Below are 13646 nucleotides of genomic sequence, written 5' to 3'. Positions count from 1 at the left end.
TCCAGTTTAAACTAGAATGGATACATGAGCATGGACATTTCAAAAAGGGTGGAAACAGTGAAGGCAAACTTTGGCACGCCTGAGTGTAAACTTAAAATGCCAGGCAGCATTTGTGTACTCCTAAAGCAGCTATTGTAGAACTGCCAACTCTGTATTGATAAATCCCTGGAGATCTGGGTGTGGACTGTTGGCATATTGGGATGGGGGGGAGGGATCACAGTAGGGCATAATGGCACAGATTCCACCCTCCAAAGCAGCCATTTTCTCCAGGGAATCAATCTTTGTGGTCTGGAACTCTTTCGGTCACACTTGGAGGTTAGCAACTCTTGGATCATGGAAGCTCACTGGGTGATCTTGAACCAGCCATACTCTCTGACAATGGCAACATGGCTTCTCTTATGTTCTTATGTCTCGGGCAGTAATGCTCTGTCCCAGCCTTTCTCAACATTTTTACCACCTGAAACATTCTTCAGGCTTTGAGAAACTCCAGGAGCTGCATAATCATGCAGAATATAGTTGGGAAGCATAGCTGTGGACACGCCCACCCAGGACTCCTCCCTTTCCTTCCAAGGCCATGATTGGCCCTTCTGGGAAGGGGGGAGTGGGTTGACATGTCCATATATGGTCATATCACCTGATAATGGTTTAACAAATTAAAAAATATATATTTTAAATTAATTAACTCCCACGCTTTCGGAAAACCCTTCCAGGACCATCAAGGAACTCCAGGGTTACACAAAACCTTGGTTGAGAACCCCTGCTCTATCTTCTTGGTGCTTGGGATCAAGAGTGGGAGTGCTTCTGGAGTTCTGGCCCCACTGATGGACCTCCTAATTGCACCTAGGTTTTGGCCACTGTATGACACTAAGGGTTTTACTGGATGGACCATTTGCCTGATCCAACGTAACTTCTTTTACATTCTTATATCTAGGGCAGTGATGCTCTGTATTCTTCTTGTTTGGGGGACAAGAGCATGGGGGTTTCTGAAGTTCTGGCCTTGCTGATGAACCTCCTGAAGGCACCTGGGTTTTAGCTACTCTGCAACACAGGGTGTTGGACAGAACATGCCATTGGTCTGATCCAACATGGCTTCTCTTATGGTCTTATATCTGGGGCAGCAATGCTCTGTATTCTTGTACTTGGGGGCAAGAGTGGGAGGGCTGCTGGAGTTCTGGCGCCACTGGTGGACCTCCTGATGGCCCCTGGGTTTTGGCCACTGTGTGACACAGAGCGTTGAACTGGATGGGCCACTGGTCTGATCCAACATAGCTTCTCTAATTTTCTTATGAAGCTACAGCAGGCAAGGAAGTGTTATCCCAAGGCCATTGTCTAGCCCAAAGATAACAACCATGACTGGTAGCCTCTTTCCAGGATTCCGTATGCTGAGGTCTTTCCCACTTTCACCCCCTTTGTTCCTACTTTCAAAACAGCATCAAGGAAGCTACATGGGTGATGAGAGACACATTTTCTATCTCCATCTTCCTCCCTTTTTGTTCATGACTGTCCTATATTTATCTCATGTATTTTCTTTTTTCTTACTTCACTCTCATTCCTCTGTGAATATTTTTTAGAAAAGTCACACCACACTTGGCAAACAGAAAAGCCACAAGAGGGATTCTTCAGAACCAAAATTTCTTAGAGGACTAAATGAGCTCATAATCATTTTGTTCCACCAGACTACCTGAAAGGGAATGACATTTTAAGTTTTCCTGCTATGCTGTATGAGTCTACCAACATGGCAATACTTATTTTCCCATTGTGTCTTTGAGAAAATTGCCCAGAAACAACTGTGAGAGTGCCAGCTATGCACAATTTGCTCCTTGACAATACAATTAAAGGAGGGGAGGAATAATATAATGATTAACTTCAGACATATATACAGGGATGTACAGGCTTATTAATATACACTGTAATGGTTATTTTCATTAAGAACTACAGATATCTTTATTAAAATATTGCTTTCAACTCATTTAGGCAAGAGACATTGTTGTTTTCCAAGCTGCCATCAAAATTAGAAGAAGAGGAGTTGGTTTTTATACCTTGCTTTTCACTACCTGAAGAAGTCTCCCTCTCCTCACAACAGAAACCCTGTGAGGTAGGTGGGGCTGGGAGAGCTCTAACTGCTCTGTGAGAACAGCTCTAACTAACGCAAGTCACTCAACTGGCTGCATGTGGAGGGGCAGGGAAACACACCCAGCTCTCTAGACTAGAAGCTCTTAGCCACTACACCAGGCTGGTTCTTGGTTCATATTTATAAATATCCATATACTTTACATGGAAATACTATCAGCAAAAAGTAAAGCTTGTGTTGCAATTAACTCATACACCATACTGGAATAAGACTCCATAAAATCATTAATTATGTTTTCAGTATTTACACATATTTCTGAAATTCAGGCTGCACCAAAGTGTTAAGACATTAACTGATATCGGGGTGTGGCTAAAGATGTTGTCCCGAGGGGATTGCAGTGCAATCACTGGAGCCTGACAGGGGCAAATTGTGGAAGCAATTGGCAGAAAAGAGGAGGGGTATGCAAACTCCACCTCACTTTTTCTACCCAGGAAGTCCTAGTGAACTCTTGGGGCCGTCTCCAATCCTTTAGGGAGTTTATCTCCCCGGATTACAAGCTGTCAGCATTTCAGGTCAAGAGGACAACCGCCATATTCTATCTTGGACTGTTTTTCTTTCTTTCTCTCTTAAAAGAAACTGCTTTAACCCTCCTCTACGATTTACTGTAAGTGAACGCTGTGGACTGAGGGGAGGAAAGTATCTGGTAGCCTCAACAAAAGTCATTAATCAATGCTTCAATAGATAACTGCAAGTATCTCTCCGTCTTTTTGCTTCTCTCTTTCCCCCCCCCCTCGCTCTGCCTGGGTGGCCACCTCGATTCAAGGCAGGCAGTTAGTTAATTTAAGTCCTCTTTCTTAAGCAGAAGAAAGAGGACTTAAATTAATTAACAATTGCTTTTACTGCAATTGTTTTGGTTTCTGGAGATAAGAGATAAGAGCCGTAAATGGGAAGATCCCACGAGAACTCTGCTCCAGAACGAGACTATTGGCTTCACTGACTTCAAAACGTCATCTACTAGTGCCAGGAAATCTTGATGTGCGACCAGCTCATAAAGGACACCTTGTTTGGCAAATAGTCAATAGGGGTCCTATACAGTCCTAGGCGAAAGCGAAAGTCTGTTTTGTCCTCTGACGTTCTTAAAAACAGGGCAATTCAGAACTGAAGCACTTTCAGCAAGTTACATTTAGTATAGACCAAATTTTTAATCAAGAACCCCCCTGGTCAATGGTGTCCTGCTTTACTAATCTTAAAATCTGGTCACCTTATTGTAATGTACCATGAGTCACAAGGGAGCATGGTATATAAATATAATACAATAAAAATAAATAAAAAATAGTTCCTCCTGGTTTTATGGCTTGTACTTTGGTATTCCTTCCTCCTCCTTTGTGCCTGGTGGGCGTGGTGATGGGGGTGGCCCTCAGCCTTTCTGTTGCTCTTCCTTAGGTTTTTGTTCCTTCTGGTTTTGGCTTGCAGTCACTTTTGCAGTTTTTGTGTTGTTTGGACCTGGTGGGAAGCAGAGAGGCCAAGAATTCCTGGGTTTCTTCCTTCCGTTATGGTGCTTTGGAGCTGGTTTAAAACTTGGTTAACTTATTTGTTTTCGGTTCTTGGGGGGGGGTTGTATAAGGGGAGATTCTGGGGTTTTTTGCTCTCGTTTTACTTGAATTTTCTCTCACTCCTTTACTGTTTTTCTCTCTTTTTGTGGGGGGTGTTGGGGATGCGTGAGGCTTTGCAGCTTGTTTTCTCTGCTCCCTATTTTTTTTGGGGGGGGGTCTGATGAGTGTTTAGTGGGGCTTCTGTTTTAGGTTCTTCTGTCTTAAGTTCTTTCCCTTACCCTTTCCCCCAGTAGTTCCCCCCTCCCCATATGGCTTCCTTTTAATTGTTGGAAACTTGGCTTTTGGGGGGGGAGGGTGGTATTGTGTGTGCTTCTGGTTTCAAGAGCCATTGAGTATAATACTTGTGTGATTCTAAATAGCAGGAAGGGTCTGCTTTAGGAACTGTTTAATTCTTAAACACTTTGAATTCAGTTCAGCATAGGGATTTAGCTTCTCCATAACTTGGCCAGTGTTGAGAATATAAAATGAGGCAAGGATGTATTTAAGACAGCGGACTTAAAAAAAAAAAACAGCCTACACTGCTCTGAGCTTCAGTGAAGGCAGATATTTTTAGACAAATTTCCCTTTAGGTTGCCCTGTAGCTTTTCAGTTCTAAAGAGGAAGCACCTGCATCTCCATAAAGGAAATCAGACTGGTTCCAAGTGAATATTGTCAGGAGATGTTTAATAAAGATCCTCAGACTTATAAGACGGTCTGCTATTCCAAAACGGCCATAGTTTATTAAATCATAGTCACATTTCAGTAATGGGAGTCACTAGTTTTATGAAACCCATCAAGCCAGAGAAAAAGGAATGGAGAAAGAAAAGAACAAGAGTAGTTTAGGGCTCTGTTGAAAGACAAAACCTAGTTCATAAAAAGGTGTCTAGCTCTCTTAGTTTCAGGTTGCAGTGCAGGTAGTCACGTGCATAATACCTTCCCTACAAGTACTACTTGCAGTTTGGCCCAGAGTAAAAATGAGCAGGAAGAAGGGAATGCAGTAGGGCCCTGGGGGCAAGGCTCAGACTAGAAGGCCAGAGGGACGTAGGGGAGGAAGAAGGTTGTGGCTTTCCGCTCATCTGTGCAGAGGACTTCTCCACAGCTGCCTTCCTGTCACCTCAAGGCATGGTATGTCTGCCCCAAGGCCCACAGAGGAGGGAGTTCCAGGAGACAACTCATGGAAGATGCCTCTCCCTCGAGAAATGCTTCCCATTTTTGTGACCCAAATGTAGGACCTGGCATTTACAACTTATTGAATTGCATCTTATTCTCATTTGCCCACTTTTCCAGCATGTTCAGACTTCATTGAACTCTATCTTCTGGGATGTTTGCTTCTCTTCCAATTTGATGCCATCTGCAAATTTAATTACTTGTCCCTCCACCCACTCATTCGGATCATTGATAAAATGTTGAAAAGTACTGAGCCGAGTACCGAACCGTGTGGTACTCTGATGCTCACCCCCCTCCAATCTGATGAAATACCATTGACAACTGTTTTCTGGGTACAGTTCTCCAGCCAGTTCCCTATCCATCTGACTATTCAAAAATCCCCTGTGCAGCCCGCCAGGTTACCCAACAGAACATCATGGTGAACCTTGTCAAAAGCCTTTCTGAAATCCAGGTAAACAACATCCACTGAGTTTCCACAATCTAGTAAGCCCATTACTTGGTCAAAGAAGGAAACCAGGGCTGAATCTGCATGGAGCTTTTATTCCAACTCAGGTCGATTCAGTCCCTGCCATCTACACGGAATGCAATTTCCATTTTGATTTAGTCCAATTTAAATTTTCACTCTTCAACAAGCATGATTAATCCAGAGTGACCCTACCTTTTCCCCACAATATCCGGGAGCAGCTATAACCCTCGATATTTGAAAATTGGCATGAGTAAAGGTGCAACTTTATGCTTGTCCTGAAAAAACTTGCTGCCTTGAGCCTCCAACACTGTAGAAAAGCCCTGACAGGCCAGGTCGTCAGTTCAAAGGCCTCCTTGTTCCCAGGTTGCAAGGCTTTCCTTAAAGGGGAAGCCCTAACTTCTCTCAGCAGAGATTTTCCTCTTGGATTTATTCCCCCACCTCTGCTGTCTCCAATCCTCCCCCCCCCTTTTCAAGAAAAGAGACTCCTGCTGTACTTGGCTCCCCCCCCCCTTCTGAGCTTCTCTAATCACATGCAGAACACTTTTCTGTTTCAATGGGGGGGGGGGATAGAGGAAGACCCAAGTTCAAATCAATCTGAATTCAGCAGGATCCACAACAGAATAAACAAAATATGTGCAGAATCAGCCCTAGTTGGTCTGGCAGAACCTGCTGAAGAAAAATCTATGCTGACTTCCCCAGATCACCAAGTTGTCCTTCAGATATTGGCAGACCACCCCCTTTAATACCTTCTCCACTATCTTCCCTGTGACAGAGGTTAGACTCCCTACCCTGTATATTCCCTGGTAATATTTGCTCTCGTTTCTAAAGACTGGGATAACATTCACTGTTCTTCAGTCTTCTGGCACATCAGCAGTCCTCAAAGAGATCCTGAAGATAATGGACAAAGGTACCACAAGCTCTCAAAAAAATTTTGAGCATTCTCGGGTGCACTCCAGAGGATCTAAACTCATCCAGTGCAGTCAAGTCCCTCTCTGTCCCTGTCAGCCTGCCACCCAAACTCTACACCTTGCCTACTACCATCCCTACAGGTGCCTATACTTCAGGGAAAAACTGAGAAAATAGGTCCTGAATACTTTCTGGTTCTGCTGCTGGCATTGCAAATATGCCCCCCCCCCCACACACACATACAAACACTTACTGAAAAAGAATCTCTGGTACATTCTTCTGGGCTTGTATTGCCTTGCTATCTCCCCCTCCCCCCATTGGAAACAATGAAAGATGGGGACACCTATTTCGCTTGACCAAAGAATTGGATCCCCAGATTCAATCTTTTGAAACTTGGGGGTTCTTTTGCTGTAAATTTGGTGCTTCTATCTTAACCCTTTCCCCAGATCACTGAATATAACCCAGGATAGATTTACCATTGAACTTTATAGTCCCTATGCAGCGGTGGCCAAACTGGCTCTCCAGATGTCTATGGACTGCAATTCCAGTGAGCATCATGCTGGCAGAGACTCAGTGAAATTTTACTTGATGGACATCTAGAGAGCCATGGTTTGGTCACCCCTACTGATAAGGTATAGTAGACCCCCCACCCCAAAAAAACTGGGATTCTCAAGTATATAACAAATCTGGATACCATACTGGTATTGAGATTTGGGAATACTGAGAAATACAAATATTTTTCAGATCTAATATACCTATATACTTGCATATAAGCCTAGTATTTCAGCATCTTTTTTCACACTGAAAAAGCCCTCCTCGGCGTTGTTGTTGTTGTTAGGTGCGAAGTTGTGTCCGACCCATTGCGACCCCATGGACAATGATCCTTCAAGCCTTCCTGTCCTCTACCATTCCCCAAAGTCCATCTAGGTTTTCTGTATTTGTTTGGGGGGGGGGGAGGCTGGATGGGAGAGCCTGTGATGATGGAGCATTTCCCACCCTCGGCTTATATGCAAGTCAATAAGTTTGCCCAGTTTTTGAGGTAAAATTTGATGCCTCGGCTTATACGTACGTCAGCTTATATACAGTATATACAGTATATATATACAGTATATATACAGTATCCATATATACAGTATCCAACCTGAAAAAACCCTAATTCAGTATTACATGTTTTCATGTGTTATCCCCATACTGATATACAATATGAACTGTCCAAAATAAGGAGGTTACAATAGGAACTGTCCAATATAAGGAGGTCCCCGGAGAGTGGCGAGCTAAAAATCAAATAACTATATAAATAAAATAAATAATCATGCTTACAACGGAAGCTGCCTCACAGATCACAGGACTATCAAGTTCAATAATTGTTTCCTCTGACTGACAGCTGATCTCCCAGGTCTGTGCCCTTTTCACTACTGACAGTGAAGGGGAATGAACCTCAGACATGATGCATGCAAATCCTACCTAAATATAGGCTCTAGAACTGACCAACAGCCCCCCACCCCTGCCAGAAGTAAAATAAAGATCACCATTGCAATCCCAGGAGACTCTAGGTGAAAAACCCAGCTTGGTTACATGGAAACTAGAAAAACAGGAGTAGCAGAACCACTACAGATAACGTAAATAAAGCAACCTGGTGTCCTCCCCCCCCCCCCAGTCTTTTGTCTGCAGTAGCACAAGAACTCAATTTTTGCCTTCTACTTTCCCCCCAAATAGACCAAATCAAAGTGCAAGAGAAATATTAACATTTCAATGTGTGAACAACATAAATTCATGGCTTGTAATTTGAACAATGTAAATTCAGAAGAAGTGAGCAGTGACTCATAAAAGCTCATGCCCTGCCACGAATTATGTTAGTCTTTTAAGGTGCTACTGGATTTTTGTCCTTTTTCTGCTGCAATGTAAATTCTATGTGCCATTCTGGCACAAAAGATTAAATTAAGCACTGGCCGTTTCCACCACCGATTGCATTTTAGTCCTACAAAGCACGATGGAAATACCAGAAGGCACGCAAATGTGCCAGCTGGACTCCGTTGGCATGCAGGTGAAAGCCTCTTGCATCACATCATAATTTCAGGAAATTAGCAGGATTCCAATTTACATACATCTTCCCTCATTTTGTGGACATTTTGTTCTGAATGAATGCTCCCAAGGAATGATGGATATCAAGCAGAATTATTCATGCAAAATACTAGATATGAAAAGTATGGGTCTATTATTAACACCCATCACAATTCATCCATTAATTCATTTATGATTGAATATTTTTATCACATTTCTTTACCTACCTCTTTGCATTTTTAAGAGCAAGCACTTTGTATTCATGGCTTGGAAAAGAACAACATGTTTGGTTTCTAAAAAGCGATGCTTCCAAAGGTATGAATCCCCCACGCTTCATGATGAAGAGAGAACTGTCTGGGAATGAGTCCCTCATCATGTTGGAAGAAGAAGAAGAAGAAGAAGAAGAAGAAGAAGAAGAAGAAGAAGAAGAAGAAGAAGAAGAAGAAGAGAAGCAGCAGCAGCAGCAGCAGCAGCAGCGCTCTAAAGAAGAGTACCTACAGGTTACTAGGCACTGTAGATCAATCATCAGAAAGGCCAAAGCTGAGAGTGAGCTAAGATTGGCCAGGGAAGCCCACTGTAACAAGAAAAGATTTTTCAGTTATGTGAGGAGCAAACGTAAAGTAAAGGAGGCAATAGGACCATTGTTGGGTGCAGATGGACAAACTCCAACGGAGGATGCAGAGAAAGCAGAAAGGCTCAGTGCCTATATTACATCTGTTTTCTCCCACAGGTCAAAGGGTTTAGGCACATCTAGAGATGGCAGTAGCCAAGACATAGTGTCAGGGTGGCAGGTTGACATGGACAGATAGGTTGTTGAGAGGCATTTAGCTGCATTGGATGAGTTCAAATCCCCTGGGCCGGATGAAATGCACCGTAGAGTGCTCAAAGAACTTTCCAGAGAACTTGCACAGCCCTTGTCCATCATCGTCGGGACCTCTTTAAGGACTGGAGATGTCCCCGGAGGACTGGAAGAGAGCAAACGTTATTCCGATCTTCAAAAAAGGGAGGAAGAATGACCCAGGAAACTACAGACCAGTGAGTCTGACCTCTGTTGTGGGGAAGATAATGGAGCAGATATTAAAGGGAGCGATCTGCAAACATCTGGAGGACAATTTGGTGATCCAAGGAAGTCAGCATGGATTTGTCTCCAACAGGTCCTGTCAGACCAACCTGGTTTCCTTTATTGACCAAGAAACAGGTTTGCTGGATCGTGTAAATTCGGTTGATGTTGTTTACTTGGATTATAGTAAAGCTTTTGATAAGGTTCCCCATGATGTTCTGATGGATAAATTGAAGGACTGCAATCTGGATTTTCAGATAGTTAGGTGGATAGGTTAGAGCACCCAAAGAGTCGTTGTCAATGGTGTTTCATCAGACTGGAGGGAGGTGAGTAGTGGGGTACCTCAGGGCTCGGTGCTCGGTCTGGTACTTTTAACATATTTAACATCTAGATGAGGCGGTGGAGGGACTACTCATCAAGTTTGCAGATGACTGGCAAATACTCCAGAAGATAGAGACAGAGTTCAACGAGATCTGAACACAATGGAAAAATGGGCAAATGAGAACAAGATGCAATTTAATAAAGATAAGTGTAAAGTTCTGCATCTAGGTCAGAAAAATGAAAAGCATACCGACTGGATGGGGGATACGCTTCTAGGTAACACTGTGTGTGAACGAGACCTTGGGGTACTTGTGGATTGTAAACTAAACATGAGCAGGCAGTGTGATGCAGCGGTAAAAAAGACAAATGCCATTTTGGGCTGTATCAACAGGGGCATCACATCAGAATCACAAGATGTCATAGTCCCATTGTATACGGCACTGGTCAGACCACACCTGGAGTACTGTGTGCAGTTTTGGAGGCCTCACTTCAAGAAGCACGTAGATAAAATTGAAAGGGTATAGAGGAGAACGACGAGGATAATCTGGGGCCAAGGGACCAAGCCCTATGAAGATAGGTTGAGGGACTTGGGAATGTTCAGCCTGGAGAAAAGGAGGTTAAGAGGGGACATGATAGCCCTCTTTAAGTATTTGAAAGGTTGTCATTTGGAGGAGGGCAGGATGCTGTTCCCATTGGCTGCAGGGGAAAGGACATGCAGTAATGGGTTTAAACTACAAGTACAACGATATAGGCTAGATATCAGGAAAACATTTTTCACAGTCAGAGTAGTTCAGCAGTGGAATAGGTTGCCTAAGGAGGTGGCGAGCTCCCCCTCACTGGCAGTCTTCAAGCAAAGGTTGGATACACACTTTTCTTGGATGCTTTAGGATGCGTTGGGCTGATCCTGCGTTGAGCAGGGGGTTGGACTAGATGGCCTGTATGGTCCCTTCCAACTTTATGATTCTATGATTCTATCAGTTCTTCTGGATAAAGGCCCAGCGTGGTAAGGCAGCAGACATGCAGTCTGAGAGCTCTGCCCATGAGGCTGGGAGTTCAATCCCAGCAGCCAGCTCAAGGTTGACTCAGCCTTCTAATCCTTCTGAGGTCAGTCAAATGAGTGCCCAGCTTGCTGGGGGGTAAACGGTAATGACTGGGGAAGGCACTGGCAAACCACCCCATATTGAGTCTGCCATGAAAACGCTAGAGGGTGTCACCCCAAGGGTCAGACATGACCCGGTGCTTGCACAGGGGATAACTTTACCTTTAACCCCCCCACACACACTGTATGGAGGCTGGGAGGTGAGGGGTGATGGACATCAGGTCAGGTGAGGAGTGGTGCAGTGGCAGGCGCTTAGGTTGAAGGCAACCTGCCCCCCCCCCCCCCGTCTCTGGATGAAGGGAGGACAGGGAAAAGCAGTTGGCCAGCAGTCTCTAGCCTGTGGCCTGGTGCAGATCTTGCGTGTCATCTCAAAGTGCTCGTCTCCAAACTATAAAGACCAGCTCTGCAGGGGGAAGTCCAAACTAGTAAAATTCAACCAGTTGGCTGGTACAAAAATGTAATCTTTTTGGTTATAATTATTCCAATTTATTCTGTAGCTATTGCCTTCATATCTATGATGTCTTAATATAAACCAAAACGGGTTCCGGATAAGCACAAAAATACCCCGTTTTCAGAGTTGTTTTCTTCCTCAGTGGTTTTTATCATATAAATAGCCCCTCAGGCTCAGTGTTTCTTTACTGCTCTATGGCTCCAAACTTCAAGGCACCTTCCAAACTTCAAGGCACCTTCCCAATCCAGGGGTCGCCAACCACCAGGTGCGGTCTGGAGATCTCCTGGAAATGGGGTTCAACTGCAGACTATACAGATAAGTTCCCCTTGCAAAACAGGCTGCTTGGGAGGGGGGACTCTGTGGCCTTGGACCCCACGAAGGTTCAGGGATGCCAGTCTCCAGGTGGGTCCTGGAGATGCCCTGGAATTGCAGGTCATCTCCAGCCTAAAGAGACCAGTCCCCTTGGAGAAAATGGCTGCTTTGGCGAGAGGACCCAGTGGCATTAGACCTGTGGAGATTTCACGGAATTTCCACTGATCTCCAGGTAGCAGAGAGAAGTTGCCCTGCAGAAGATGGTGGTCTTGGAGGGGGGAGGTGCAGCGGCCAGCCTGCAGATGGGACCTGGGGATCCTTCGGTTACAAAATCGGCTGCTCTGCAGAGGATCAGACTGCAGCCAGGAGTCCCCACCCACTCCCAACTCTACTGCCAGTCTCCTGGTATTTTCCAACCCAGAGCTGGCTTCCCTTCCTCCACTAGCCTTCTGGCCACAGAGCAGGGAGGGAGGAAGAGAGATTTCTGTAGCATAAAAGGCTGTGAAAGAGAGAGAGAGAAAGAAGGCTGTGGAAGGAAAGGAGAGAGAGAGAGAGAGAGAGAGAGAGAGAGAGAGAGAGAGAGAGAGAGAGAGAGGGAGGGAGCGAGGGAGGGAGGGCTGACAAGCCAGCCTGGTGTTTCTCCCTCCTATCTTGAGGGGATGCCAAGGCTGCACCCCCACTTTGCAGGGGAAAGGGGCTTGGACCCCTTCTGGACTCCACCCCCCCCCTGGATCTCAGGCAATGGGCAGGCAGGCACTGAGGTTCTGTTCTACACCCCAAGGCTTGTAGGAGGGAAGGAGTTGCACCCTTTCTGGCATCCCACCACCTCTGGATCTCTGGTGGGCGAGGGAGCATTTAGGCCGCTCTTGTCCCCATGGGTCAGCCAGGTGCCTTTTCTCTCTCTCCCCACCCAGAGTCTGGGAAACAAGCAGGGGGAACTAGTAGTCATAATAGAGGAAGGGGGCTATGACCTAATAGGAAACACAGAAACATAGTGGGATAATACTCACAATTCGAATACTATAATAGAGGGGTACAATCTATTCAGAAGGGACAGACAAGAAAATAAGGGGGGAGGTGTAGCGATATATGTTAAGAATCTTTATACTTGTGAAGAAATACAGGTACCCGAGAATGAAAGTTCAATCGAGTGTATTTGGGTAAATATAAAAGGAGTAGGAAATGAGAGTGGCATTATTGTGGGGGTCTGCTACAGACCACCAAGCCAGTCAGAGGACTTGAATGAGATACTGCTAGACCAAATTGCACAATTTTCAAAAAAGGGGGTAAGTGATCATGGGTGACTTCAATTACCCAGATATCTGTTGGAAGACCAACTATGCTAAAAATGCAAAGTCTGTTAAATTCTGACAGCTTCATTTCCCAGAATGTAGAGAGGGGAACCAGGGGCACTGCTATTTTAGACTTGATTCTCATCAATAGCGAAGAACTGGTAGATGAGGTGGAAGTAGTGGGCACACTTGGTAGCAGTGACCATGTGCTTTTGGAATTTTCAATTGTGGGAAACAGAAAACCTTTACGTAGTCGTACATATAGACTGAACTTCAGGAAAGCTAATTTTCACAGACTTAAAAATATGTTGCTTAGAGTCCCATGGTCAGAAAGACTTAAAGGTAGCACTGTGTGTGAACGAGACCTTGGGGTACTTGTGGATTGTAAACTAAATATGAGCTGGCAGTGTGATGCAGCGGTAAAAAAGGCAAATGCCATTTTGGGCTGTATCAACAGGGGCATCACATCAAACTCACAAGATGTCATAGTCCCATTGTATACGGCACTGGTCAGACCACACTTGGAGTACTGTGTGAAGTTCTGGAGGCCTCACTTCAAGAAGGACGTCGATAAAATTGAAAGGGTACAGAGGAGAGCGACGAAGATGATCTGGGGCCAAGGGACCAAGCCCTATGAAGATAGGTTGAGGGACTTGGGAATGTTCAGCCTGGAGAAAAGGAGGTTGAGAGGGGACATGATAGCCCTCTTTAAGTATTTGAAAGGTTGTCACTTGGAGGAGGGCAGGATGCTGTTTCTGCTGGCTACAGAGGAGAGGACACACAGTAATGGGTTTAAACTTCAAGTACAAAGATATAGGTTAGATATCAGGAAAAAGCTTTTCACAGTC

General features: G+C 44.8%; 1 protein-coding gene across 2 annotated transcripts in view; it reads right to left on the bottom strand.

The window, feature by feature from the left end:
* The window catches only part of BTBD3 (BTB domain containing 3), a 42503-nt gene that overhangs the window by 21653 nt on the left and 7204 nt on the right, over window positions 1-13646 (bottom strand). The window lies entirely within an intron of this gene.

Source organism: Paroedura picta, chromosome 1 (genome assembly GCF_049243985.1).
Source record: "Paroedura picta isolate Pp20150507F chromosome 1, Ppicta_v3.0, whole genome shotgun sequence".
Classification (NCBI taxonomy): Eukaryota; Metazoa; Chordata; class Lepidosauria; order Squamata; family Gekkonidae; genus Paroedura; species Paroedura picta.
Note: the sequence above shows the minus strand (reverse complement) of the source record. Positions and strands in the feature narration are given on the sequence as shown.